The sequence below is a fragment of the Eublepharis macularius genome, chromosome 1 (genome assembly GCF_028583425.1).
Source record: "Eublepharis macularius isolate TG4126 chromosome 1, MPM_Emac_v1.0, whole genome shotgun sequence".
NCBI classification, from domain to species: domain Eukaryota; kingdom Metazoa; phylum Chordata; class Lepidosauria; order Squamata; family Eublepharidae; genus Eublepharis; species Eublepharis macularius.
In genome coordinates this window covers 126,722,377-126,749,627 of record NC_072790.1, presented here as the reverse complement: position 1 = coordinate 126,749,627, position 27,251 = coordinate 126,722,377, and positions in this window count along the sequence as shown.

The window sequence follows — 27,251 nt, the reverse complement described above, 5'->3', positions numbered from 1 at the left end:
GAAGCAGCAACGGAAAATTTGGAATAGATTAACAAATGTTCTCCTTCATTAATACAAGACAGATTCAAATATTATTACTTTAGTGTGCTTGTTACCAAAAATCCCACTTTGTCATACTTGGCACATTGCACTGAGGTAGGTGTATGTAGAGTGGTTTAACATGTGTGCCAGCCAGATCATATGGCAAATATCCACACTACAGCTGCCACGTGCCAGGATGCATTATGGTGGCACGGGAAATTCCATATCCAAAGCCTATTTAAATGTTTTCTGTGTGAGTGTTTATGAAATTGTTTTATGCCCTTTTAAATATTGTTTTAAATGTGAATTGTTTTAAATAGTTATTTTAAATTGTTCTAAGTGTTTTAATGTTCACTACTATTTTGGGTAGAAAGACAGCATACAAATGTTTTAAATAAATTAATACACAAATAAATAAATAGTTACCTCAGCTGCATGAAGCTTCAACTATGTCAATGTAACTCAGTAGGTCCTAATATTCTATACATACAGGCAATGTACAGACAATGTTCTTTAGCAGTTCTGGAAAGCATTTACATCAGGGAATATGACTCCATACTGGTGAATAAAGAACAAGTATTCAATCAGAGGTAAAAGCTATTTTTATTCAATGATCTGATTAAAAATGTTTCCATGTTACTAACCTGTGGAACATATCCTATGGCTCTTTTCTCACCTCTGTCCTTTAAAGACATTTGATAAATAGCATTTTTCTTTAATGATAAGAATATATTTTTCCTTCAAGATAAAAATCAAGACATGTTGTTTCATAAACAAAAATAGTTATAATTGTCTGTTAAAACCTGTTAGTACCAGGGTGGATAAAAATCAATGATTTTTTTAAAAAAATCAAAAAAATCGGATTTTTTTTATTTAAATCGGATTTTTTTTATTTAAATCGGATTTTTTTAAATAAAATGCTTTTTGAGGAAAATATATTACCATCCAAAGGTTATTCCATCATGAAATAAAGATTAGTTTTTAATTATGTAGAATAAGGCTGTATATGTTTAATTTTTTTTGGTAAATAAATTCCATTAATCCATTCACAATGTCATGCTCTTCCAGAGGTTTTTTCCAGAGGTAAGATTACCTCTTCCAGAGGTAAGATTATTGGGCAGTTTCTCTGCCTACAAAATATTATCACAGATGCTTGGTTTTGCAGTTCTCAAAACTGAATTTGTGTCAGCTCAGCAGAGATCACATGCCTCTTCTTCACAGCAAAAATGTTATAACATGAACAGAGTTGAGAAAAAGACCTAAATCCTATTGTTCTACAAACCTATGAAGACAGAATCAACCCCTTCAGTGCTAAGTTTCAAGAAGTTCAGTGAATAGAAACAATATTTTTCTGATTGTTTGGAGTGGAATAGATCTGCACAAGAAGAAATTAAGTGTGAGGAGGGAGGGGCAAGCAGTACAAAATGAAAGTGAAACTTTTTGAGCACAATACTGCACAAGTCTTTGGATCTTTTGTGTGTATGACCTGAGGTTTATCACATTCTTTCCTTGGAGGAAAAAACCTATAATGGCAGCAGGCCGTAAAAGAGACCCAGTTTGGGAATACTTTAATGAAGTTCCTTTACCTATCGGTAAGGCAGGCATGCGTGCAAAATGCAAACACTGCAACAAAGAAATGCAAGGCCTGGTGGCCCAAATGAGGCAACATCATGAGAAGTGCTGTGATGAAGATGACCAAAGAAACACATTTGAACAGGCAGGATGTTCAGGTTGGTAAACATTTTTATTGAATCATATTTCTAAAGACTGCCTTGAACTGTCATGTTTGAGCAAAATTATATTTCTTATTATTACTGCATGTTACTGTCATTTGGTACAGTTATGAAGAAAAGCAAATATTCCTTTTGGGGCAGTGCTGTACAATAAGCAGAAATTGTATAAACAATAAAATAACAGCATTGACTTTTTTGTTTAGGGGAATTCATCGTCAACATTAAGGATTCTGGAAACTATCCACCTTCAATGTTACCAGAACTGCTTTTTATAATGGGGAAATTAGCTTAGCAGTCTGGAACTAAAATTAGCACGGATCTAACCAGTGTTTACGGAGGTCCCGATTCCAGACACTCTAGTGACAAAGAGGCAGACTACAAATAGGTTCAATAAACACGTGTATTTACTAATACTGTGGCGTAAGCCTGAACTTGCACATACATACAAGAAAGCATACAAGGACTAAGAAATACAGAGTAAGAAATATAGAGACGTTTGCATTAGCAGGTTCCCAACGATGATAAGGGAAATACTCACTATCCTGAAGCGGAGCAGAGACACAACAGCGGGGTGGTCCAATGCCAGCAATGGATCCACGGACAGACAGCAAGGGGTTCTGGATAGGAATGGCCTGAGCACCATGCGGTCTGAGCGACCAGCTTAAATACCCCAAAACGTACCCTGGGGCTGGTGCTGTACTTGGTGGTTCTCACAGATTAAAACAAAAGCTTTAATGGGACACTGAATGGCTTAGATGGGCCACTTTAGGAATCTGATTGTGTTAAGTGACACCTCAGGAAGAGTGGACAAAGGAGGGAGGGGGAAATCCGAGTGGGCTGAATGGATGTTCCAGCGGACAGGGCTTGTCCTGATGTCATCAGCTCTGGAATGCGGAGGTTTCTTTGAGATGCATTCTCTAAGTGCTTGGGATGGTCGGCACTTAGCTTCTTCTCTGGGGCAGCTCCTAAGATATGCAGAGCGGGGCGAGGTTCTCTTGCTGCGGACGTGGTGTGTCTGCTTCGCCGAAATGGCTTCCCAAAGCAGACTTCTTCCCTTGGTCTTCTGGCTGCCTAAGAACATGGTTGCCGGCAGGGCATGGCGGAGGCTGGTTTGCAGGTTGCCCGGTAGTGAGGGCAAGCTCGGGGACCGGCCCACGGGAGGCTCTAGGCGGGAACTGACCAGGGAGCGCCTAGCCAGGCTCGCTGGAGGTTTCCCCGGCAGGCGCCCGGCTGCTAGCAGCGGCTTGGGCCCAGATGAGGCAGGCTTCCATGGAGGCAGGGGGAACAGCACGTAAAACACAGTCCATAGCAGGGAACAGGCACGGTCCATGGCAGATGGCAATGCAGGCACGGGGCACACTTGTAACAAAGTCCAAACACACACTGGGAGGTCCAGATATAGGTCTAGGCAGGGCTGCCCAGGAAGAGAGTCCTTTGTGCAGTTATCCAGGCATGGTGTCAGGAAACTAACACAGTCTATTGCAGCAGCAAGGTAATTAACAAGCAGGCAGGAAACTGACACGTGTACCAGAACACACACGTGCAGGGCAATCTTTGTGTAGCAGTAAAGCAGCAATGCAGGAAACTTTAACACAGTCCATGGCAGGCCTTAAAGCAGGAGAGGGGGCCTACTTGGCAACATCAAGATCACCATCCTCCTGTTCTACAGTTTCAGTTATCCATCCCGGATAGTGCTTCATTTGCATCATCATCAGACACCCACAGTATATCACCTAAAAGAAAGAAAAAACCCTTCCCTCCTGGAACCACCATAGATAAGTTTGTGATAAAAACTAGCTGATTAGAAAAAGAGTTAATTGATGAAAAAATTGCCCAGTTTGTTTATGCAACGAACTCTTCTTTCCGTCTGACTGAGAACTCACATTTCATTAATATGGTTCAGTCACTTGAGACCAGGATACAGTCCACCCTGCAGAGCAGATGTTGCAGGGAAACTGCTGGATAAAGTGTATGACAGAGAAATAGAGCAATGTGCAACAGCTCTGGAGGGTAGAATTGTTAACCTAAGTATTGATGGGTGGAGTAATGTCCACAATGATCCTGTTGTATGTGCTTGTATAACAACAGAAGAAGGGAAAGTCTTCCTTGCACAAACAATTGATACATCAGGAAATGCACACACAGCAGAATACTTACAAGAAGTGGCAGTAAAAGCTATAATAACATGTGAACAAAAATTCAAATGTCTAGTACGCAGTTTGGTCACAGACAATGCTGCAAATGTATCCAAGATGAGAAGAAATTTAGAAGAGCAGGAAGGGAATACAAAGCTAATAACATATGGTTGCAGTGCTCATTTGCTGCACCTCTTAGCCAAAGACTTAAGTGTTCCAGAAATAAAGACTAATGTTGTTGAAATTGCTAAATACTTCCGTAACAATCATTTTGCTGCAGCAGCTCTGAAAAGGATGGGTGGAACCAAGCTAACGCTCCCACAAGATGTTAGATGGAACTCTGTGGTGGACTGTTTTGAGCAGTATATCAAGAACTGGCCTATTCTGATGACAGTTTGTGAACAAAATCGAGATAAAATAGATGGCACTGTCACAGCCAAAATCCTCAACATTGGGCTTAAGAGAAATGTTGAACATATGCTGAGCATCCTGAAACCCATCTCTGAAGCTTTAAACAAAATACAGAAAAATAGCTGTTTTATTGCTGATACTGTTGAAATTTGGAAGGAACTGAGTGAACACTTAAAAACAGAACTACACATGGACAGAATTAAATTACAAGCATTAAAAAAACGAATGGGACAAGCACTGTCTCCAGCTCATTTTTTGGCAAATATTGTCAATATCCAGTACCAGGATCAAAACTTAAGTGCTGAGGAAGAGGAGTTAGCCATCTGTAATGCCAACTATAATAAACTTCAGAGCTAAGGGGGAACCATTCAAGAAATATATGTTTGCTGAAGATATTTTAAAGAAAGTCACACCAGTGAACTGGTGGAAGTCACTTAAGCACTTGGATTTAGAGACTGTTCAAGTAATGATTTCACTTTTAACAGCAGTAGCTTCTTCTGCAGGCGCTGAAAGAATATTCTCTTCCTTTGGACTCATTCATTCTAAATTGAGAAATCGTTTGGGACCCGATAAAGCAGGAAAGCTTGTTTTTCTTTTCCAGATTACGAACAAAGAAGAAGATGAAGATGACGAGTGAGCTACAGAGGACAGTATTTAAGTTTTTCATGTGTAGGCTGGGCTGACAGTCTAAGTTTCTTAAAATATATATATTTTGTTTAGCCAAATTAGTTAACAAACATGGATGTTTGTTTAAGCAAATAACATATGCTGTAATGTTATTGTTTCAGTTGAATAAATAAAACTATTTAAATTGTTATTATTAAGGTAATGATTATTTTTCTCCTTCCAATAAAGTACAACAGAAAAGTTGTCCAAATATGAATGATTAACCTAAACTGGGGATAATTCATCTCACAATAAATTAACTATAATGTGTTTCTAATAGTATTAAAATCAATATTTTATACAACTGTAAAAATAATATGAAAAGTTGTTATTCTAAAAATCTTCATCTACTTGCATATTAAAGTTATACCAGCAAGAATTAGTCTTTATGTAGAAAACTATGATTTAAATCAAGCCTTACTGAATCGTGATTTAAATCAGTTTGATTTAAATCAAATCCACCCTGGTTAGTACTATAACAGATACTCACTCTATCACTTGACAGCTGATCTTTAACTAATTTTATCAATTTTCTGTCAAAGAGTCTATTAAAATTAACTCCATGTGTAAAGAAAAAGAAAGAAAACTGAATCTCAAGCTAAAAATCATTATTGAACAGATCTCATTTAAAGCTAGCTACAACATTTCTCATTCCTCAGTGAGGAATTGCAACAAAGTGGGTTCAGAGAAAGTTAATACGAAAACAAATCCTAACATCTTTTTTACTGAGGGTAATATTCACTGGAGAAGTAATTTTTTAAAGCTGGTTCTTCAGCACAGTTGCTATAAGTGAGTTTTACTCTTCCTACATGTCCATGAAAATTGGAGCAGTTGGCTCTGTCAAAACAAGAAACTAGTGCACGAATTAAGTAATGGATGTGCAAAATAACAAATGACCCAGAAATACATCTGGAAATTATTGTTTGGTTGTTAAAGCAGCTTTCGGAATGCTAAACCAAACTGAGAAGCCAAACTGCCACCAAAAAGTTTGTGTGTTTCATTTTGGTTCATATTTTGCGTCACCACCACCAGCAAGCAGGCACTGGGCTCACAGGGGCAACATCTTTCCTTAATGGCATTCACCAATTGGATTCCAAGAGGAGACAGCCCTTACATTATTAATTAACTCTGTTGAAGGGAAGGGAGAATGCATGCAATGTGCATGAGTGTATCTCTTTTCCCCTGTCACTACCCATACAATGCCATTGTCTCCCTGCCAATTAGTTCCTTGCAAGTGGAGAACCCCCCTCCCCTTGCCAAATAACTCTGGAAATGTTTGGTTGATTCAGAACCCCTGGATCCAAAACTGAAATGGAATTTTTTTTCAGTGCATGCCTTTGTTAAGCAAGAAGAAACTGTGGAAGCTGAGGTGGAACCTCTTCTCCCAGAGTTCAACGGAAATCCAGTGATGAGAAAGAAAGAGGAAGAATGGGATTTGGTAATGATGAGCCACTTACCAGATAATATAATATTTAGCTGATATTTTCACAGGTCAGAATGACAAAAAACTTTTACACCTTCCTCCTACCTCTTTCCCTCCCTCTTATTACTCAACTTGAGTGGTAGCTCTGTTAAGAAATGCTGGGTGTAAAGATATGGGCATAAGAGAGTCTTCCTCTCCTCCTCAGATTCCTTCCCTTTTCCATCATCTTTCCTTCCCTTTTCCACCATCTTTTTGCCATTTTGTCCTCTGCAAGAAGTGACATGCCTGCAAGTACAGAGACATATATTTATGTTTCCTTTCTGCAGGGCTTTTTTTGAGCAGGAATGCCCTGGAAGAGCATTCTGGCACCTCTAAAAATACCCACATCATGTGAGTATTTTTAAAACAGCATGGTAGTTTTGGGCCCATTTGGCCAAATGGGGCCCAAAATAGCCAGGATTGGGCCCAAAATGCCAAGGATCAGGCCTCTGCCGAGCAGGGAAGTGTTCCCTGAATTGGGCCCAAAATGGCTGAAATGCCCCCAAAATGGCCAGGACTGTGCCGCTGCCCGACGGGGGAGTGTTCCTCCTCCCAGAAGCGGACTGTTCCAGGCCGATTCAGGCCCAATCCGGGCCGTTTGGGGCCCATTTTTGTGATTTTGGGCCCATTTTGTTGATGTCTTTCATTTTATTTAACTGCAGTCAGGGAATGGGGTGGTGTAGTGCTGGTACAGGTGAGTGAAAGGACAGGCAATTTGATTTACTTCAGAACTATTTCATATGGCCATCATGAACTTATGAAAGGTTTCACCATCCATATGTATAGAAAGGAAAATGTGGTTTGTTTTGAAAACAAAATAAAGAGTAAGCATGGGCAGGAGGAACCCCAGCATAAAGAATACGACGGCAACTCAATGAATTTTAACAAGCGCTCCACAAGCTAGAACTTCATAAACTATCACTGCTTTAGAGATACAGAATTCTAAAAGTGACATGATAAAAATATTCCGGAAAACCAAATAATTGCATTATTCTTCCCTGAGATTAAGATTCTGTTTGTACAGAATAAGGATTTAATATTTGAGTCTAGAGCAATCCTACAATTTGCATTCTAAAATATTGAAATAAATTGCAAGAAAGAACAATTTATAACTTCTATGAAAAAACACATTGTTTTATTTCACACTTTAGCAAAACTTCAGTAACATTGCAATACTATGAGAATAGTTAGGTTGTCCACAGTAGAAGAGCAGGATTTTTGTCCAGTGGCACTTTAGAGATGAAGATTTTCAGAGTGTAGTCAGAGTTGCCTTCTTCAGATACAAGGAGAAATGGAGATCCTTGAGTCTTTATATCCCAGCCAAAGGTGGGTGGGTACAATCTAACTGATTAGAGCTTATTTTATTCACAAATTCAAATTTTATTCACAAGGATTCTTATCTCACTACAGATGCTAATTTCTGCTCCAATCAGCTGCATTGTACTTTTACATCCTGATGTCTTCCCTTGTAACCCCCCACCTGCCTTTGGCTGGGATATAAAGGCTCAAGGATCTCCATTCCTGCTTGCATCTGAAGAAGAGAGCTCTGACACTCAAAAACTTGCACTCTGAAAAACTTGTTTGTCTCAAAGGTGCCACTGGATGAAAATCCTACTATTGCAATACTAAATAAAGTTACACCATATTATCTCAAGGCAAGTAAAAGCAGTGTACTATTGATTCATTTAGAGGTTCCTGAGCCTTAAGAGCTGCTGGATCAGAACTAACTTCAGAATACTATTTCTAAGGTGCACCTGCCAGATCACCCTGAAAGCTCAAGAGAAATGCATGAAGGCTGCAGTTATATATTTGCCACTTATTCAGTTGGCAACACTTCTATTTTCATACATCTCTGATATGAGGTAGTCTGCCTCTGATCAATTTAGCTAGCTGACATATATCATTGTCACTGATACCTCAGCTACCAGATATTTTCTAAACTTGTCCCCCAAGTTGGAATACTTGAGAGAGATTTTGTCAGCAAAAGCATCATAACTAGGGGCCAAATTAACATCACTGACAAGATGAAGCTTAGGTATTCTCAAGTCACAAACCATTTTAACCAGGCGAGCTAAATAAGAATTTTCCAATGATGCAATAATGGTGGAGAAAGGCTTCTTCACTGCCATTACCACTGCCACCACTTCATAGCCTCCAAACAGTGTGCTCTGACTTGACAAACAATCCTGAATAATTTTTAAAACTTACATTTTTAATTAATACACCAAATAAAATACTGTTTCATCTGCTTTGAACTAATTTGGGCCATTAAGACTATCATACAAGTTTCCATAGGTCTTATGGACAACATCATTACATTTCACAATGTAATGTGAAATGCTCTGTATGGATTCAAGCCTGCAGGAGCTGAGGAGGTAATCAAACTACTCCTGACATGCCAACACGACTGGCACTTTGTCTCCGGACATTCAATGAAAGGTGTAAAGAGCCGAACGAGGCAAACTTTAGCATGCATTGACTAAACCAGGGTTTGAAGTTTTTGTAAGCTACTCTTTAGAAGGTGAAACGGAGTGTATCTGAATAAATAACTGCTTAATCTTATCGCAATGCATTTACAGCCATGCTAGCATTAATAAGATTGTGATTACTATAATTTAAACAGAATACTGCTCAAAGAAAACACTGTAACAGAACTTTCTAAAATAAAACAATATCACACTGACTCACTAAAAGGATAATATAAGGTTGTTTTTTTAATAAAAGACCAACAACTAATGTTGATTCTTAAGGGACCATACCTCAGAAGACATCTGGAAAGCTCACTGATTAATTAAAGGATTCATTAATTAGACAGCTATATGGTTAGAAAAGAATTTAATTGTTTGGATTAATAACCCTACTAATTAATGCTAAAGAAAACCATCAACCTTATAGTTGAGAAAATGCTGACTTCCTAAATGCCCATCTGTGTAATTAACATCATTATTTGGAAACACTAGGTAACGATGGAGTGACTTACAGCACCATATGTGATATGGGAACACTGTTGCAGAACCCTGTTAAAAGGGATCGTCACAACCCCTCTCTCCTGAATATGCAGAAACAGCCCTGTGACAACTATGCTACAATTCTTAATCAGGTACACAACGCTTTTACAGAAATATAGCAATATTGGTACTGGGGAAAACAAAATATTTTGTCGGGTATATAACCTACATTCTAATAGCATGAAAATATAAGTATACAATACCAAGAAAAAAATATAACTAATAATTATATAAATATTGGTGAATTAATAATAGTCAAAATAATAACAACAGTAACAATAATAATACGCCAGCATACACAAAGATGCATATAGTGTTTCCCCCTTATTTTCATCCCATGTATAATAGAACCCCTATAGGTAAAATGTTTTTCCGTATATATTTAAAATGTTTATAACCAATCTCTCTCCTAACCAAATGGAAGCCAGGGAATTTACCAGTGTTTGAAAAAAAAATTAATCCTTTAAAGGAGGTATTTTTTGTGCAATTTCAGTGCAATCCTAAGAAGACTTACTCCAGTCTAAACCCACTGAAATGAATAGCCTTAGACTGGAGTAACTCTTCTTAGGATTGCACTGTTGTCTTTTCTGGTTTCACACTGATCTAATGCTTGTTTGTGCAAATGTCTATTAAGTATTATTAGTCCCACAGAACTAGAATTGCCTTTTTTATAACAGACAAAGATGGTGGGGCCGCTGCTGAGCTAACTTAATACACATCTCTTTCTAAATGTGCTACCTAATGCCTAAAAAATATTACGTGTCTAGGGAAAGGGTTCTAGCTTTATCTTCTCCCTGACATGCACATTTCCACTTTAGCATAGATAAGAGTGGTGAATATAACTTGATAGAGCTTTAACGGTTGTTGCCCAGATCGGTGGCTCAGGTGGGGTAAGACATCCAATACCACTTCTTTTCAGCCAGATCTAAAACTATCCTGCTTCATTTTTCAATGAAAATCATGGAATGCAGCAGAATCACACCAGCAGTGTAAAAACTCGTTAACAAATTGTTCTTGTATGGCTGAGTTATAAATAGGCTCTGTAAGCTTATGGATTCAGCTGCTAGAAGAAGATGGAGCTGTCCCTGTTCCTGTAGAAGTCTAGATGGAAAAGCTATTCCGTCTAAGCTTGCCTAGGCCGAAGTTGTTTATTGAGGAAAGACTCTATGGTGGAAATAGGTTCTACTGGGCTTCTGCTGCCACTACAGTGAGGAAGTATACACAATTTACACAACAAAAATATTGGAAATGTTTGGAAAGCATGTCATGCCTAATATTAGGCCATGTTTGTTTGCATTTTTGACTTTATGAATATTAACTTTTCTTGGTAATGATTAATAACTGACTTTAATTATTTCAAAGTTTAAATCTGTAATTCAAGTTTATTAGCAAATAGTTCACACAGCAGTTATTCACCTAAATGGACTACAGGCTAAATTCATTCTAGCATAATTTGAAACATTGCCATCTCACTTTCTTCAGCCTTTGAAAATTTGCATGTATACACCCTATTACACTGTTTATTATAACGTCTTTGAAACTGATTGTACTGATTCGCACTATGTCTACCTTGAGTCTCACTGAGAAAGGCAGATTACAAATAAATAAAAGAATGAATGAATGAATGAATACTCCCATCCCTTTAATAGAGGCTTAATGTGTGAAAACAACTGTTGAAGCTTTTCACAACATGAAGGTAAATAACATCACCTGATAATTAATATAACTTTAAATCTCTATTAAAGGGACAGGACATTTTTTTCTCCAGGCAGTTGATAATCTTACCCATGTGAAGCATTACCCCAGATTATAGAACTCCTTACCCAAGAGACTCACATCCCCCCCGCACACGCACACACTATTGGATTTCTAGTGATCTGTTATTAACTGTCCTATCTTGAAATGGACTCTGGGTTGTTTACAGCTTGTTGACATTTGCCTTCTCTGCAGAATCCACTGACCTTATTGCTGATTAAATGATCTTTTGCATACTTTTAAAAATCTATTTATTAATTTTACAGCCTATTTTATTAAAGACTACTGTTTATGACTATATTCTACCATGCTGCTCTTCATTATTGATTGCTGTTACTCTGGAAGTTTCTCTTAATTTTTATTGTATTATGTTTTATTATTGTGCTGAGTGCTTTTTTGTAGAAGGAAAGTATTAAAGTCTTCTTAAATATATAAGTAAGTGCAATAAATTCTAAACATATTAGCTTCCTTAATTTCTCCACCAAAAAGTTATAATTTTTTCTTTTCCATAGAATTCTAATACGGATTTCTTTCAAAACAATTATATCAACATAGTCAATTTTTAATTTTCTATTAAAATGCTGTTGCAGGACCTGTTCCTTCACAATCCTTCTTACGAAATAAACCATAACATCAAATGCGGTATCTAAGAAAGCATATCATAACTCTGAGTAGTAAATTTGGGTCTTGCTTGTGATTAAAATAATTTTAATGCTGTCTGTTATCTTAGAATTTTTAAAATTTTGTGGTTGTAAATTTACTATATACATTTTGTCTTGTAAAGGCCAATGGCCATATACAATAAATTTACCTACCTACCTACAAAATAAACCAATGAGTCTCTTGGGACATTTCTTATTTTGGCAAACCTGAAATTGGTTCTATGTACATGGTCAATTTCTGGTTGCATCTCTTCCTGCTCACAATCTAAACGTTTAGCCAGAACTATGACCATCTTCTCTCTGATAGCCTCTTCCCCAGCCTCCTCTGGAATTACTCTAAACTTCAAGCAGAATTCCTTGTCTCTCATTTCCAATAAAGCTAAATTATCTAGCTGTCTTTCCATCTCTGTAACAAAAGTATCCAATTTATTCTCTAAGATCACCACCTTTTTATTAATCTGGCTCATCTCTGCAGACACGTTTCATAGAGTTTTCCATTTTTTAAACTTGATCTGAAAGTTCATCTTTTAGTGTAAAAAACCTGTGGTCTATTCTTTTTTCAAAATTTTCCATTTTACTGCCCAAGTCCTTCACCAAATTTTCCATCTGTTGATTTGTTGAAACCATTTCTGTATCAAATCCATTGGCATCATTTTCTCTGCTGATTCCTCAACAGATCCCCACCTGGCTGTATTTTTTGTTGTGGCCATAATCAAACAACAGCCAGTGAAAGGCTTGCTCAATTACAGTCTTAAGATTTCACTATTTTCTCTTTTTACTTTCTTTAGGTTCAGGTCTCATCACCATGGCAACCAAAGATTCCATCCTGCAGTCTCTTATTTTTTGTTGTGCATCCCTTTAAAGTAAACAAAAAGTTTTCCCACTGCTATCTGTATTCTTTAGATGGCAAATTTAACACAGACAGATTCATCAACATTAATATTTATTATTTTTTCCTTTTTCAGCTCCAAACTTTTAGTCCAAAGTTCTTAAATCCATGAACGTTTTAAAATAATTGTTCATCTAAGTTTTTGTAATTCAAGAAAAAGCATCTCTCAAAAAAAGGAATTGCTCTTTATCTTGGAGAAAATCTCTCTTTGTCCATAAGGTAATTATTTCCATAAATCTTGAAGAAATGAGGAGTGGATGGGCTTAATGTCCTTGTAAAGGCTTCATACACAGCTCTGAGCACAGCTGGGTCCTGGGATTCCAGGCTGCCTGGTTTGAGAGTAAAAATGCAGCAACCTCTGAAGCAGTCTTAGGGAATACTCATGGGTTATTGTGGTAGGATTTTTTAGAGTTTGGTTCTGAGACCAGGCCATTACTAACATAAAATTAGCTCAGGCTCTGAGAAAACCTCCCAAAAACCTCAGTGGAAGCCTTTAACTTTCCTTTCTGTAACTCCCCTGAAGGCTGGCCGGAGTTTTGTGTCCTCAGAAGAGGGGAGAACACTAAGTTAATTAGCACAGATTGGCACTAAGGAGTATGGAAGGTCTTTAGCCTTGCCTTTAAATTACAGCAGAACAATTAGATAGAGGGGCTTTAGGTCATCTTTATCTTGTTTTCAAGAACACTGACAGAGCCTGGGCTGGCAAAGTGTGAAATTCTTTTCTCTAAGTTGTAGAGGATGTTTTAGATTTAGAGGTCCATTTGATCCTCGAGAAGGCACAGGATGGATCCACTGATAGTAGTTTTATTTACACAACACCCCAGCTTTGGTCCATAAAAGGAGGAGCCAAAAGCCCTTTCATTTGCTTCACTGCCAAAAGGCAAGGAGGCTTCTAGGAGTTCTCCAAGCCATTGGCATTGTAGCCTGAAACTTTCAATTCAGGAGGGAGGAGGAACAAATAGTATGTTGGTACATTCAGCCATAAGCCTTTAACCTATATATTTCTTAAGTCTTAGTGTTAAGTTTTTTTTCCTCTTGTGGTTTGTATTTTAACCTCTGATATATATATATATTCAATAAACTTTTAGAATTTGGTTAAGCATTGTACAGAGTGCACCTTTCGTACAGAGTGCACTTCCTTTAGATAAGGGACAGCTAGGGTATTTAGTCTGCATCAGTTGCCTTGGTATAGGCAGTCTCAGCAGTGAACCCAAGGGGGAGTCATGGGGCCCAGCTGGGCCTCTCCCACAAATATTTTCCCGCGACAGTTATCTCACGATCTGACCTTAAATCCAGGCAGATTGGCCAGCTAGAGTGACTCCCCCTCACCAGTATTAAGGTGTGATGTCTCTTGGGTCTTGCCAAAGATGTCTGCCCTCCTTTCTCTCACCAAAAGCTCCTTCAACTGGAAGCATCCTCTTCTTAAAGATATAACTAAGTGCAATAAAATCTAAACATGTTCACTTCCTTTCCTCTCAATCCTAAATAAACATAAAGAATTCAAATCTATTTTCACATCATTACATATTTTCTAATTTTTAAACTCTCTGTGAAATTAAGTATGCCTTGTTAACATTCAAAACATACCTACTTGGACTGCTCATAACCGCCATCTGTAATACGGGAGGATAATACATATTTTATATATTACACTTTTATCTGTAGGTAAAAGCACAACAATGTAGGAAAGGATTATAATGTTCCAATCATGTTGATTATGGGTAAAAGTACTATAGGATTATCCCCATCCCATACAGCCAAGTAATTTAATTCTTACTCCATTCACATGGCCCTATTCATACGTAAGTGACTCCGACATGTTTCAAATAATGTGTGGACAGGAGGATTACTGAGAACATGGATGAGAAGTCTTTTTTTTATATATAAAATTTTTTATTGGATTAGACACATATAAAATTTATTACAATCACATTCCCTTAAATTTTCCAATTCTAACCCCCTCCCTTCCCCCCCCCTTTTGTTGACTTCCAACAGTTTTCCAACCCCTTATCTATTCTCCCTCTACTCATTTCAAACTTATTATGCTTATTGTAATATACTTTCAAACTCTTCTAAGCTTATCTATAGTAACATAGTGCTATCTCCAATTCCCTTCCCAAATGGGTAAAAATATAACACTCTTAACTTATCTTCTTCAATAATAATAATAATAATCATTTTGATAATCTGTACTCTATCTTACTCTTTCTAATTACTTCAAAATGGGACAAACAATTTGTCCCTCTTTATACATAACTTCAAATACTTCTGTAAACATTGCATACATTTATTATAAATCAATCAATTTGACTTATACTCTATATGTTACTCTTTACTTTCTTTTACATATCTTGTCCTTTTTAATTAACTAATTTCTCCATTATAAAACTATCCAACAAACAATTCATGTACACGTTCAGCATAAGTCTATCAATTAGACCCACATTCTGTATGCTAATGTATATTTATTCTCCATTGTACAGTTATCTACTCGCATAAAAAATTAATTAAATTCTATCCTTATAATCCTTATGATAATAACACTATTGATACCCAACTATTCATACTGGTCAAATAAAATAATTGCTTAGAATTTTTTCACTTAACTCTCTCCCCCCGGTATAGTCACTCCCCTCTCCTTTTGTTATATTTCAGTAATTTTCGAACTGCCACAGTCCTCCCACCTCCCATTTTTTCACCAAATATTGTTTCAGCTTCTCCCAGTCCGTGTTAAACTGTCCCGGGTCAAGGTCTCTCAATTTTCTTGACATTTTATCCATCTCCGCCATGTACAGCAATTTATAAATCCAGTCCTCAATAGTTGGCACTTCTTGTACTTTCCATTTCTGCGCATACAAAAGTCTAGCTGCTGCTGTCATGTAAAATAACAATGTCCTGTATTGTGCTGGAATGTCTTCCATTCCCAAGTTCAGTAGCAGGAGTTCTGGGTTCTTATTAACTTGAAATTGTAAAATCTCACTCATTACTCTTATTATTTCCCCCCAGTACTGCCTAGCTACCTCACAAGTCCACCACATGTGATACAAAGATCCCTCATGCTTTTTATATTTCCAGCATTTATTAGACGTATTCAAATTCCCTAGCGCAATTTTCTTTGGTGTCAAATACCAACGGTAAATCATTTTGTAGAGATTCTCTTTGATACTGGTGCACGTCGTAGTCTTCAATGTATTTTTCCACATATGTTCCCACGCCTCCATTGTTATTTCTTTATTAAAGTTTATAGCCCACTTCACCATTTGCACTTTAACTACTTCATCTTCCATGTACCATTTTAGCAGTACTTTGTAAATCTTAGAGATTTCCTTTTTTTCTTCTTGTAAAATTACTTTCTCTAAGTCTGAATTCTCCATTCTTATCCCTCCCTTCACACAGTCCGAGTAGTAAAGATCTCTAACTTGTCTATATTGAAACCAGTCATAATTTGGAGACAACTCTTGTTGCGTCTTTATTCTTATTTTAGAAGATTCTATTCGCGTTATCTCCTTATACGTTAAGCCCTGTTGTTCATTATCAACCGTTCTCGGATCTATTACTTCATATGGAACCACCCAGGAGGGAATTCCTTCTTGTAGGTAGTCTTTGTACTTCTTCCAAGTTGTGAAGAGGCTTCTCCGAATGTAATGGTGCAAAAACATAGAATCTGCTTTTACCTTGTCATACCATAAGTATGCATGCCATCCAAATAATTTTTTATATCCCTCTAAGGCCAGCAATTTGCGATTTTTCAGCTTCATCCAATCTTTCAACCATACCATGGATGAGAAGTCTTTTGAACATTTAAAAGCTAAATATTAAGACAAATCATTTCATGATTATGGAATGAAGCAAATCAGAAAGATATATAAATAGACAACACAGAAGAAATCATCTTGCATGCTACAGAGATAAAATGTGATTTAAAACATACATTTTGGGCTGATTTCCTTTCTGTCTCATTGAAAAATCATCATATTTGAAAAGAAAAGAAAAAAAATTAGTCCAAGAAATCTATTATATGAATTTGTCACCTAGGACTAAAAATTGGAGAAAGATTATTGTTTATGATATCCCTATACAACCAAAATAAATGAACCTCCAGACAGAAAATGTCATGGTATGAGGAATTATCTTTGTTGCCTTTGCCAATATTATGAAATTGAAAATTTCAGATTTGGTTTAGGAAAATGGATGCAACCGTTATTTCATGGATTCCTTCCCAAATGTCTTATTATTGCTTAACAGCACAAATACAGACACCTACTTAGAGTCTTGTGAGTGCAGTCAATAAATGTATTTCATCACTGTTCTTGCAATAGCAAATATCCCTTTAGAAATGTTTTTGACAAGCATAAAAAGAATGAAGAGAAAATAGAATGATTTATTGCTTGCATTATATTGACCACTGAATGAAACTCAGAATGACAGGCCAGATGGGTAAACTGGTAAAAAATAAATCAATGATATAGCTGTTTTAAAAATAGGTTCCCTTAACTGCTAACTTAGAGCAGGCTCTCTTTTATACTTGCATTGTATTATCAATCATGTTTATTGCTGTTGAGCTGAAAGTCCAACACAAACTGGGTGTTTATTGTGCAAGGCCCTGTACAGAAACAAAACAATAAATACTTTATCTCCAAAGAATTTACAGTCTAAAACAAACACACCAGCAGTACAGAAAGGTAAGAAGCTAAAACCACAGTAATCTTTTAGGCTGTGAGAAGCCTGCTACGGTTACCCGTTTTCTAGATCTGCTAAACATGCACATATGAAGTGTTATATAAACAGCCCAGCCTCTGGACAACAAAATACTCTGCAACCATCTTGAGACTGTACTAACAGACTGTTCAAGGACAACCAGTAATTTTTTATTCATTGCATAAATGTGTGTGAGATAAAGAAAAGTATCACATTCCTCCAGTTTAGGGAGTAATAAAAATTTATATCCTGGAATTTTGGGGAGTATTCTGGGTTTTTGTTGAGGTAGAAGAATGGGAAGGCAAGAGAGGAAGCCAGTCCTTGGAAATAGCTGTTATTCAGCACACCTCTTAATTTAAAGGGATTACACACTGACTCTGATGATTGGGCACACCATGGCCATTTAAATTTTAAAAGAGAAAGATCTGACCAGCCCCTGGACTTTCCATTCTGGCATCATCAGTGCTGGAGGCTTCTCCAAGCCACCAGCATCAGAGGTAGCAGATCCTACCTCCACAACCTGAAAATGAGGGGGGGGGGCTGGCAAACTCCTAGACTCCTGTGAGGTTTGGCTATCACAGTGGGCATGTCCTCCACCCACCACTGGAAGGCTTTTACTTTTTTAAAATTGGCAATTGAATCATTATAGTGATATAACAGTATACTAATATGTGTATCAATCAGATTCTCTGAATTCCCAGTTTTCAAGGTCTCCAGCCTCTTTCCTTGCAGAAATACAGAGTAAAAGGTATATCTCCACAATGAAAGTGGCTAGAGACTTAATTTTTTAAATGAAAAATAGTAATTCAGAGGACCTGATACACATCAGACTATACTGGTGCACTGATATAATACTATGCAATTGGCAAGTTAAAAAAATTACAAAAGGCCTGGATAGGAGGGGAGAAGTGGCCACTTTGGCAGCCAAGCTTCACAGGAGTCCAGGAGCCTACTAAATATATTCTAGTGGAGGGGTGAGGGATGTTGGGCCCTTCCACCTCTGATGCCAACAGCAGGAAGAAGCCTTTACAGAGAATGTATTCCTATCTTTTCTTCCCTCCATTCCCACCTTTGCTGCCTGTGAGGGGAAATGGAGGGAAATGACAAAAATAATGGTCCCAAAGTTTGGGTGGGGGGATAAAAAATCCTGAAACAGCTACAAAAATCTCAAAAGATGAAAACAGTGCACTACTAAAATACAGATCTGAAATTATTACCAAAATGTTTGATGTGCACACCTGTGATCAGAAACAAAGAATTTCTCTTGGCCCATCAGAAAGTGGGATGTTTATTTCAACAACTTTAAAAGGAACATCTGGCCAATAAATTATTTCCCTGGGATCATGTGGTTGTTTGCACATGAAGCTTGTAACATTGTGCCTTCTTTATTTGAGCTATATATTGCAGTCTCCCTGATTTCCTTAGCATTCCCTTAGATTTTTGTTGCCACCAAAAGCTCTTGCCTCCGTTCTCTCTCAGTTTGACTTATTGTATAGGAAATCTTAGCTATAGATCAGGGGTGGGGAACCTTTTTTTCTGCCAAGGGCCAATTGGGATACTTATAACATCATTCGCGGGCCATACAAAATTATCAACTTAAAAATTACCTGCTATCTTGAACCTCGGAAAAGGCATGATCCATGGGTCTCCCCTTTCCTGTCATTTTCTCTTCACAGTGGCAAAAATTGGAGTGTCTTCTGGAAGCTACTCTGAGGGGCTACAAACTGACCTTGCAATATCCAATGCCCACTAAATTTGCAGGGCACATAGTCCTCACTGTCCTCTAAAGACCCCCAAGTTTCAGAGAGATTGAACCCTGGGAAAGGCATGATCCATGGGTCCCTCCCCTTCATGTCATTTTCTCTTCACAGTGGCAAAAACGGGATTGTCTGCTGGCAGCTACTTTGAGGGGCTACAAACTGACCTTCCCAATGTCCAATACCCACCAAGCGCATTAAGCAATAGGCACAGCCTGATTGACCCACCAAGCACACGAAGCAATAGGCACAGTCTGATTGCTTCTGCTCCGCGCATCCTGTGGCACTGCCACCGGGTCGGGCCGGGGACACAAGTGCAAAAAGCAACAGACTGATTGCTTCTGCGCCACGCATCCCACGGTGCTGCCACAGGATCTGGCCAGGAGGCACAAGCGCATGAAGCAACAGGCACAGCCTGGTTGCTTCTGCACTGCGCAGCCCACCGTGCTGGTGCCAGGTCGGCCCGAGGGGGTTGTCAGGGGCTGGCATGGGCCACAGCACCTCCTTCAGAGAGCTGAGCTCAAGGTGGCTGCGGGCTCCACCTCAATGGACACATTGGCCCTGCGGGCCAGTCCAAATAATATCACAGGCCATTTCATTCGCCACCCCTGCTATAGATAGTAGTAGAGGTGGCTATGGTCTGGAAAACGGACCTAAATTAGACATGGTCTGGTTCGGTTCATGGTTTGCGAACACACAGTTCGTGGGACTCACATTTTTCATGAATTTTGGTCCATTTGGGCCGGTCTGTTGGTCCATGGTCCATGAGTCCCAGACATCCTGGCGCTGATCTATCAATTGCCTAGGCAATGGAGGGGATGTCCGCAGACCTTTTGCAGACCTTAAAAACTTAATAGGCAGCTCTGCCTGCTGAGCAGAGAACTCCTATTCTGCTCTCTGAAGCAAGGAGCAAGAATGAATTCCCTAGGCAATGGAGGGGTGGACGTTCTGCAGCCAATCTTAGCCCTCAAAATCTTGATCGGCAGCTCTGCCTGCCAACCAGAGAGCTCCCATTCTTCTCTATGTGAGCAAGGAGCAAGAATTAATTCCCTAGGCAACGGCTGGGAAGGTGTCTGTGTGGTGAGTGAGTGGGCTCTTCTCCCACCCCTTTCTGTTTGATTTTGCCTCATTGCAACTTTTTGGAGATGCTAGCCAATGCAAGTCAATTGGCATTTGCAACTCCAATATCTACTGGAAGTTTCCTGGGGGCAGCCATTTTGGGGGTCTATAACTCGGACATCTGAAATGCAATCTTGACCAAACTTGGAGGGTGGCTAGAGAAGAGGCTGATGAAGATTCTCTTAGAGTTTGGGCTCTCTGAATGTGAAGGGAGCGGAGCGGAGTGGAGCAGAGTGGAGTGGAGCCAGGGCTGCCGGAAGTGGGTCCAGAATGCTGCTGCATGTGTCCTGATTGGTATACCATACAGGGCACACATAACGCCAACTCTGCAGCAGTTGCACTGGTTCTCCGTGGAGTTCTGAGTCAGGTTGAAGGTATTGGTTTTAACCTATAAAGCCCTAAACAGACTGGGGCCAGCATACCTGAGGGACTGCCTCTCCCCAGATATACCCTGGAGGGTGCTGAGATCTGCAGGTAAACACCTACTGGTGGTCCTTGTGCACAGGGAGGCTCAACTGGCCTTGGCCAGGGCCAGGGTGTTCTCAGTCCTGGCCTCGAACTGGTGAAACTCTCTGTTGGAAGACAGAGATGTTCCACCAGCCATTCGGTTGCGGCCAACATTAAATCCATCAAATGAGTCTCCCTGCCGGCCTCCCACCTGTGGGGCGGCTATATGGTCATCTGCCCCCACACACGAGCAGCCGCAGGATATCAACCCACACCTTCACCCTTTGAGCAGGTGAATTGTTGAAATGCTGTTTTGTAAGATTTGTGATTTTATTGTTATGCCTGTGTTTTTGTTTTTGTTGTAACCCGCCCTGAGCCCGCTTACAGGGAGGGAAGGCTATCAACAACAACAACAATAATAATGGTTGCAGAGTATTTATAAGCATATAGGTTTCAGAACAGGTTGTAAGAGTAAATGTTTCAAATAGCTATAGAACGTTGAATGTTTATACATGAACCCAGTCACTAGGACTAATCTTCCACATGGTTACCACTTAGGCTAAAAATATCACCAAAAGAGAAGAAAATGGAATTCTCTGAGTTCACTTGTCATGTAGAATGATTTAATCCACGAAGTAAACAGACAGACTTCTTCTCTCAGAAAATAACTCACAGAATAACTAATTCTCTCCTCACTAGCACAGGCTTCCACACAGACTCACTGAACCTGACTGACTGGATTCGTTCCCTCAGTACTCTGACTAAACTGCATTTCACTCCATCCCTTAAGATACAGCTACCATCCAATTGCAGGATGCTTCATTCACCCATCCAGCCCGCCTTGCTTCAAAAGCCTGCATTTTAAACCAAAGCAACATACATTCCAAACATTTGCATTTAAGTAGCAGAAACAAAACCCACAATCAATTTACATGGCAAAATATTACAGGAATCATAGCACAAAATGTAAAGGAAGGAGGTTGGGAGAAAAGGGGGATTAATGAGTGTCAAGGCAGAGGAATTCTTCACTGATTCACTCTGGGTTGGCATGTGTCAGGTTATTATGACATATAACCAGGTGTGACATCAGTATGTTGATCTCACCCTACCCTGCCAATCCTGTATGCTTACATGGATTACTTATCTCAGTAAAATGGAATTACTGGGTGTAATGATTTGTTTAATTTTTTAAACCTTTTAAAAACTTTGCCTTAGGAAATTTAATCCAGCTCCTTATGTTACCTTAAACTTATATCTCAGGAGGGCTCTGGTCATAAGCCATACCCTTTTTATTTCCACTCATACAGATCTTTAGGTATTCTCTCCTTAACCCAAACTGTTATCTTAAGAACATTTTCCCTTTTGTGTTTGTGACCTTTATACTGCTGAATCCTTCAAAAAGTTTTTGCTGACACCAAAGTTTTTTTGACTTAGAACCCCTCAGTTTAACGGGTAATATAAGATTGTAGTTTGACAGAACAGTCAGCGCATGGGGTGATTGTTGGGGGGGGGGAAGGGGATCTTTCTTACTTAAACAAAAGTAGAATTTATTTATAAGAGCATAAACATGATGATTGCAGAGTTCTGATAAGTGTATTGGATTCAGAATAGTTCTTAAGCTTGGTGGTTTCAAAAATAATTGTACCTTCTTGAAGGTAAATTCACAGACTCAGTCACAGAGACTAATTTTCCACACAGATCTTCACTAACAGAAAAAACTCTCATCTCATCCGCATAGATAGTGTTGCCAGATGGGGTCTGGATAGGGTTGCCAGGTCCCCTTATCCACCAGGCGGGAGGTGGGAAACCTGGCACTTACCTTAGTTCTGTCCTCCCGGCCTGCAGAAAGATGCCACTTCCCAGAAAGATGTCATTGCCCAGACCACATGACACCCCAAAACTGCTCTGATGCTCCACAATGGGCCGAATTGGGCCACTGAGGAGTGCAGGTGGCGTGACAGGCCTTGGAATACTCCTGCACTCCACAGAGTTCCAAATCAGGCCCGTTTTAGGCCAAAATTGGCCTACTGCAGTGTGCGGGAGCACGCTGCTCTGCCTGAGAGCATGCTCCAGGAGGCCTTTTCCTCCACCTTTTCCTCCACCAGCCAAGTAAGTGAGGGTGGGGGTGGAGGGTGGGAGCAAGGGATCCCCCACTCCCGGGGGGGACTGGCAACCCAGGGTTTGGAATAACACTGGATCCTGAGGATGGGGGGGCGAGTGGGTGGATTCTTTCTTCTCACTGTATGCCTCGTATCATAGTGCATTTTGCTTATACTTAACTGAGGCTTTTCAGAGGAACAAGAGGTTGCTCAGGAAAAAAGAAAATTAAGAAAAAACTCTTGTATGAGCTACTGAAATGATGCAGGTTTTCAATCTGAATTCTCAGATGAATGAATGAATTACATATATTTCACTGGTAACAGATGAATAGTGGCCAAAGGAAAGTAATACATACATTGGGTTGGGTATTGAGGGCTGGATCTAGGAATAGTGAAATGAGACATGGTTTCCTGTAGCATGGAAGTTATTTTCTATCCAATTTAAATTCTATTCCTTATACCCAAGTCTAAATTTAAAGTATTAGAGCACAGAAGTAGGTAGTGGACATGGTTTTCTGCCACCATCTGTCACACACAGAGAAATCACAATCATACACAGAGAATATATGCATCCTTTCAAGCCTGAAGAATCTAATTTCATTATCTTAACTATAGGATACCTCTTTTTTGGCAGGGAGAGAGGGACATGCATTCCTACCACAGAAGTAGTTAGTGTTACCAACTTCAAGGTGCAAACTAGAGTTCTCCTAGACTCGAGTTACAACTGAACTTCAGACTACTACAATTAGTTTTCATTGAGGAAATGGCAGCTTTAAAGGAGAAAAATTTCCAGTTAGGCTATTTTTTTTCTTGCTGCCATCACCAGAGTAAATGTGTTGGATTGGAAGCATCAGTTTGTTGTAGTTGCTTTGATCATGTTGATCTGATTTTCTCAAACAGGATGACAGGATATTTGTTGCAAAATCCACCATCAGTGTTTCCTTCAGGTTTTTCTCCCAGTTACATAGTGAGAAGATAACTCATATAACTTTGCAGTATCATACAGTCTTTGAACATTCTTTGATCTCATGCAGACAGTTTGCTGGATGTGAAACAAGTCCTTGCATATGTGCACATTAAGCAGAATGGCAGGAACATTTAAGCAGAATGCTTGTTGGGTTTGAAAAGGCACTTTGTGTAGTGCTTTGTAATGGCATGACCCCACTTCTCTAACAGCATCCTATCAAATAGAATGCCAAAGAAGCACCTGCAACACTGTCACGTAAACATTCTTATGGTTCTGTTGCTGTGCTGGGGGAAAATACTGAATGAAGCGCGAATAGTGATGATGACTGCTGCTGATACATAAAGGCCCTTGGACTGAGGCAAAAGCAGCAGCACCCTGAAAAATCACAGAAGTATAAAAGAGATCACGAGGATGTGACATCATTGAATATAGCATCATCCAATGCTTTGAGGTCATATGAGCATGCCATATAACTAAGATCTTCTTTAGAGACCTTTACCCAGATTCTTCTTCCTTAATAAGGACTAGAGATGGGCACGAACAGCAATACGAACCAAAAAAAGTCACGAAGAGCCAAATCTGCTATTTGTGAACAAGCTGCTCATGAGGCGCCATTCTAAATGAACAGGTGGTTGTTGCAAGCCTCGTTCATTGCTGTTCGTTGCTGTTCGTCAAGCCAGACAGTCTAGCACCTGCAATCAATTCCCTTGGCAACTTAGGTAGGGATTGTCTGAACTCTGTCTGAACTCCTGCTGTTGCCCTGGAAACCCCAATCGAAGCCCAATTTAGCTTGATAGGCAAGTCTTCCTTTCAAGTGTGGAGCTCCAAATTTGTTACAGGGGAGCAAAGAGCAGGGGGGAGGGGGGCTCCCAGCTCTGACTTTGCAGACAGTGGAGAGGGAGAGAGACAGTTGCTTTTGGCATTTTGGTAGAGAGAGTGCATTGGAGCGTGAATTTTCTTTGTGTGTGGTGGGATAGGGATCTACCCCTTCAAGTTCCAGGGCTGCTGCCAGGCTCTGGGCCAAGCTATTCTTTATTATTGGTACCTTCCCTGCTGCCTGCTCAGGTAAGGTTCTGGGAGTGGTGTGGTAGGGATCTACCCTTTCAAGTTCCAGGGCTGCTGCCAGGCTCTGAGCCAAGCTATTATTTATTATTGGTACCTTTCCTGGTGCCTGCTCAGGCCAGGTTTCTGAGAGTGGTGCGATAGGGATCTTGACTTGGATGATGGCTGGAGGAGAGCCTGCTGGCCCCCAAGAACAGCCAACCATGAACATGTTCGTGAACAGGGCCGTGTTCGTGGTTGTTCGTGAGTCCTTGTTCGTGGATGGAAACAAACAACGAACATCATGTTTGGGGTTTTTTTTCTGTTCGTGCCCATCTCTAATAAGGACTGGTCCTGGCAGAGAATCTAAATTTTCAGTATCAAGTTAACTGCTTTTTTAACCCAGGCTTTTGATTTTCCATCTTCATTTTAATTATTTTTGCATGTTGGACAATTTGTACAAAATGCTGTGACCTCCCTTTTGATAGCTGTTAAGAAATGTGAGTATATTCAAACTATGGAGCACATTTCCAGGTTGCCTGCATGATTCCAGGTTCAATTCAAAGTGCTGCAAACTATGACAATCAATGCAATAATCATATAAACTCACCATGATAACATTGCTTGTTTATACATAAACCATGCTTCTCACCAGACATTTTGATAAAGCTTCAATACAAACACAATGTTGACCAGCTTTGTACACATGCAACAGCTTTTCTAATGTTCTTCATATCAGCAGGCATCAATTTTACAAAATGAAAATAAAGATCATGTGAAAGCAGTGAACCAACAGTCATGCAGTTATCTAAGGAATGATTTTTCTTCCCCTGAAAAATAATTACAATTCACATGAAGCAATTCAAGAACATGCATCCATGAGCAGATGTAGACTAGGGGTCCATAACTTTTTAGATCCTGCAGGCACCTCTAGAATTCTAACACAAGGTGGGAGGTGCATGAGGTGGAGCTAACCACAAAATGTCAAGGAGTGATATCAAGCATAACTCTAGTAACTCTTCAACATTTCAGGATGAAGCCTGTTTAACAGGATGCCTTTTAAAATGAATATATTATTTAAAATATTTTCTTGCATACACACACATCACCTTCAGCCATGCAGTGAAGATCTTTGAGCCGTGGTGGCAGCGGCTGCCAAAGCAACTTTTTAAAAATCTGAATAGCCAATCAGATCTTCAATGGCTAATCAGAAGCCCTGCTGAGCAAAAGCCCCACTCTGCCCACTTGGTAGGCACAAGAAATGGGGGTGGCAGGAGCCATGGAGCCGATGGGTGCTACACTGGTAATCACAATCAGGACAACTTGCCTGTAGTTGATGATCGTTGTCATACTGCCGCAATGTACAAAGGGAGATGCCTCAAAGAGCAATGACTAACAGTGAAATGTTAATATTTTATTTAACTGATTCTTGGATTTGATGCCTACATCAAGATTATCTCAGAAATTAATGAATAATCCTGATATTGAAAGGTGAGAAAGGAACAATAAGTGAAGGGCATTCATTCCTAGAGATCCATATATCTATAAACCTTTAGATTACATTTCAATTCTTCCGTATTTTTATTTTTTAAATTAAAATACACTGTGTAAAGAAAAGACTACAAAATTGATGGCCTGAACACCAACAGGCAGTTAGCCATAGTCTTAAACTATACAAAACTATATTATTGTGAAATAGATAGCACAGGAAAGGCATTTTCACAATGCCCTCCATGCCGAGGCTCACCTAGGGCCTATGTCAGACCAAAACACTTATTTTTACTCAAAGTTTTAACAAAGGATTTTTAAAATAAAAAATATTCGCAGCCTGAGGATTGTTCTATTGTTTTGTTTTGTTTTTTACACTGGTCCATATTTATTTCATGCTTTTTAAATACCTATGGCTTATTGTAATGGCTTGTTTTTAATATTAATAATTTGTTGTTTCTTACAATTGTATGGCCTTGTTCTTACTTCTGAGCCACCTTGAACAGGTCTCCAAAGAGGCCACATATAAATTATTTAAAGAAAGAAATGATCCATTTTTATCAAGCTAAAAGTCATTTTATAGTTTTTGTCTATCATGTGAAAATAATGAATTTTCTAATTAATGAATGAATCTACAGAGAATAACTTCAAGAACCATGCTAGTTCTTATACACTAATATAGTGTATTGGCATTGTTTCTGAAATAAGAGACATTTTTCTTCTATGACACAAGAGACTGTCACAGCGCAACCCTATGCAGAGTTACTCCAGTTTAAATCCATTGAGCATAGACTGGAGTACCTTTGAATAGGATTGCAGTGTATATGTTTGGAATGGGAATGTGATTTGGGATGAGGAGGTAAATTACAAGTTTGACCCTCAGCTCTGCCTAT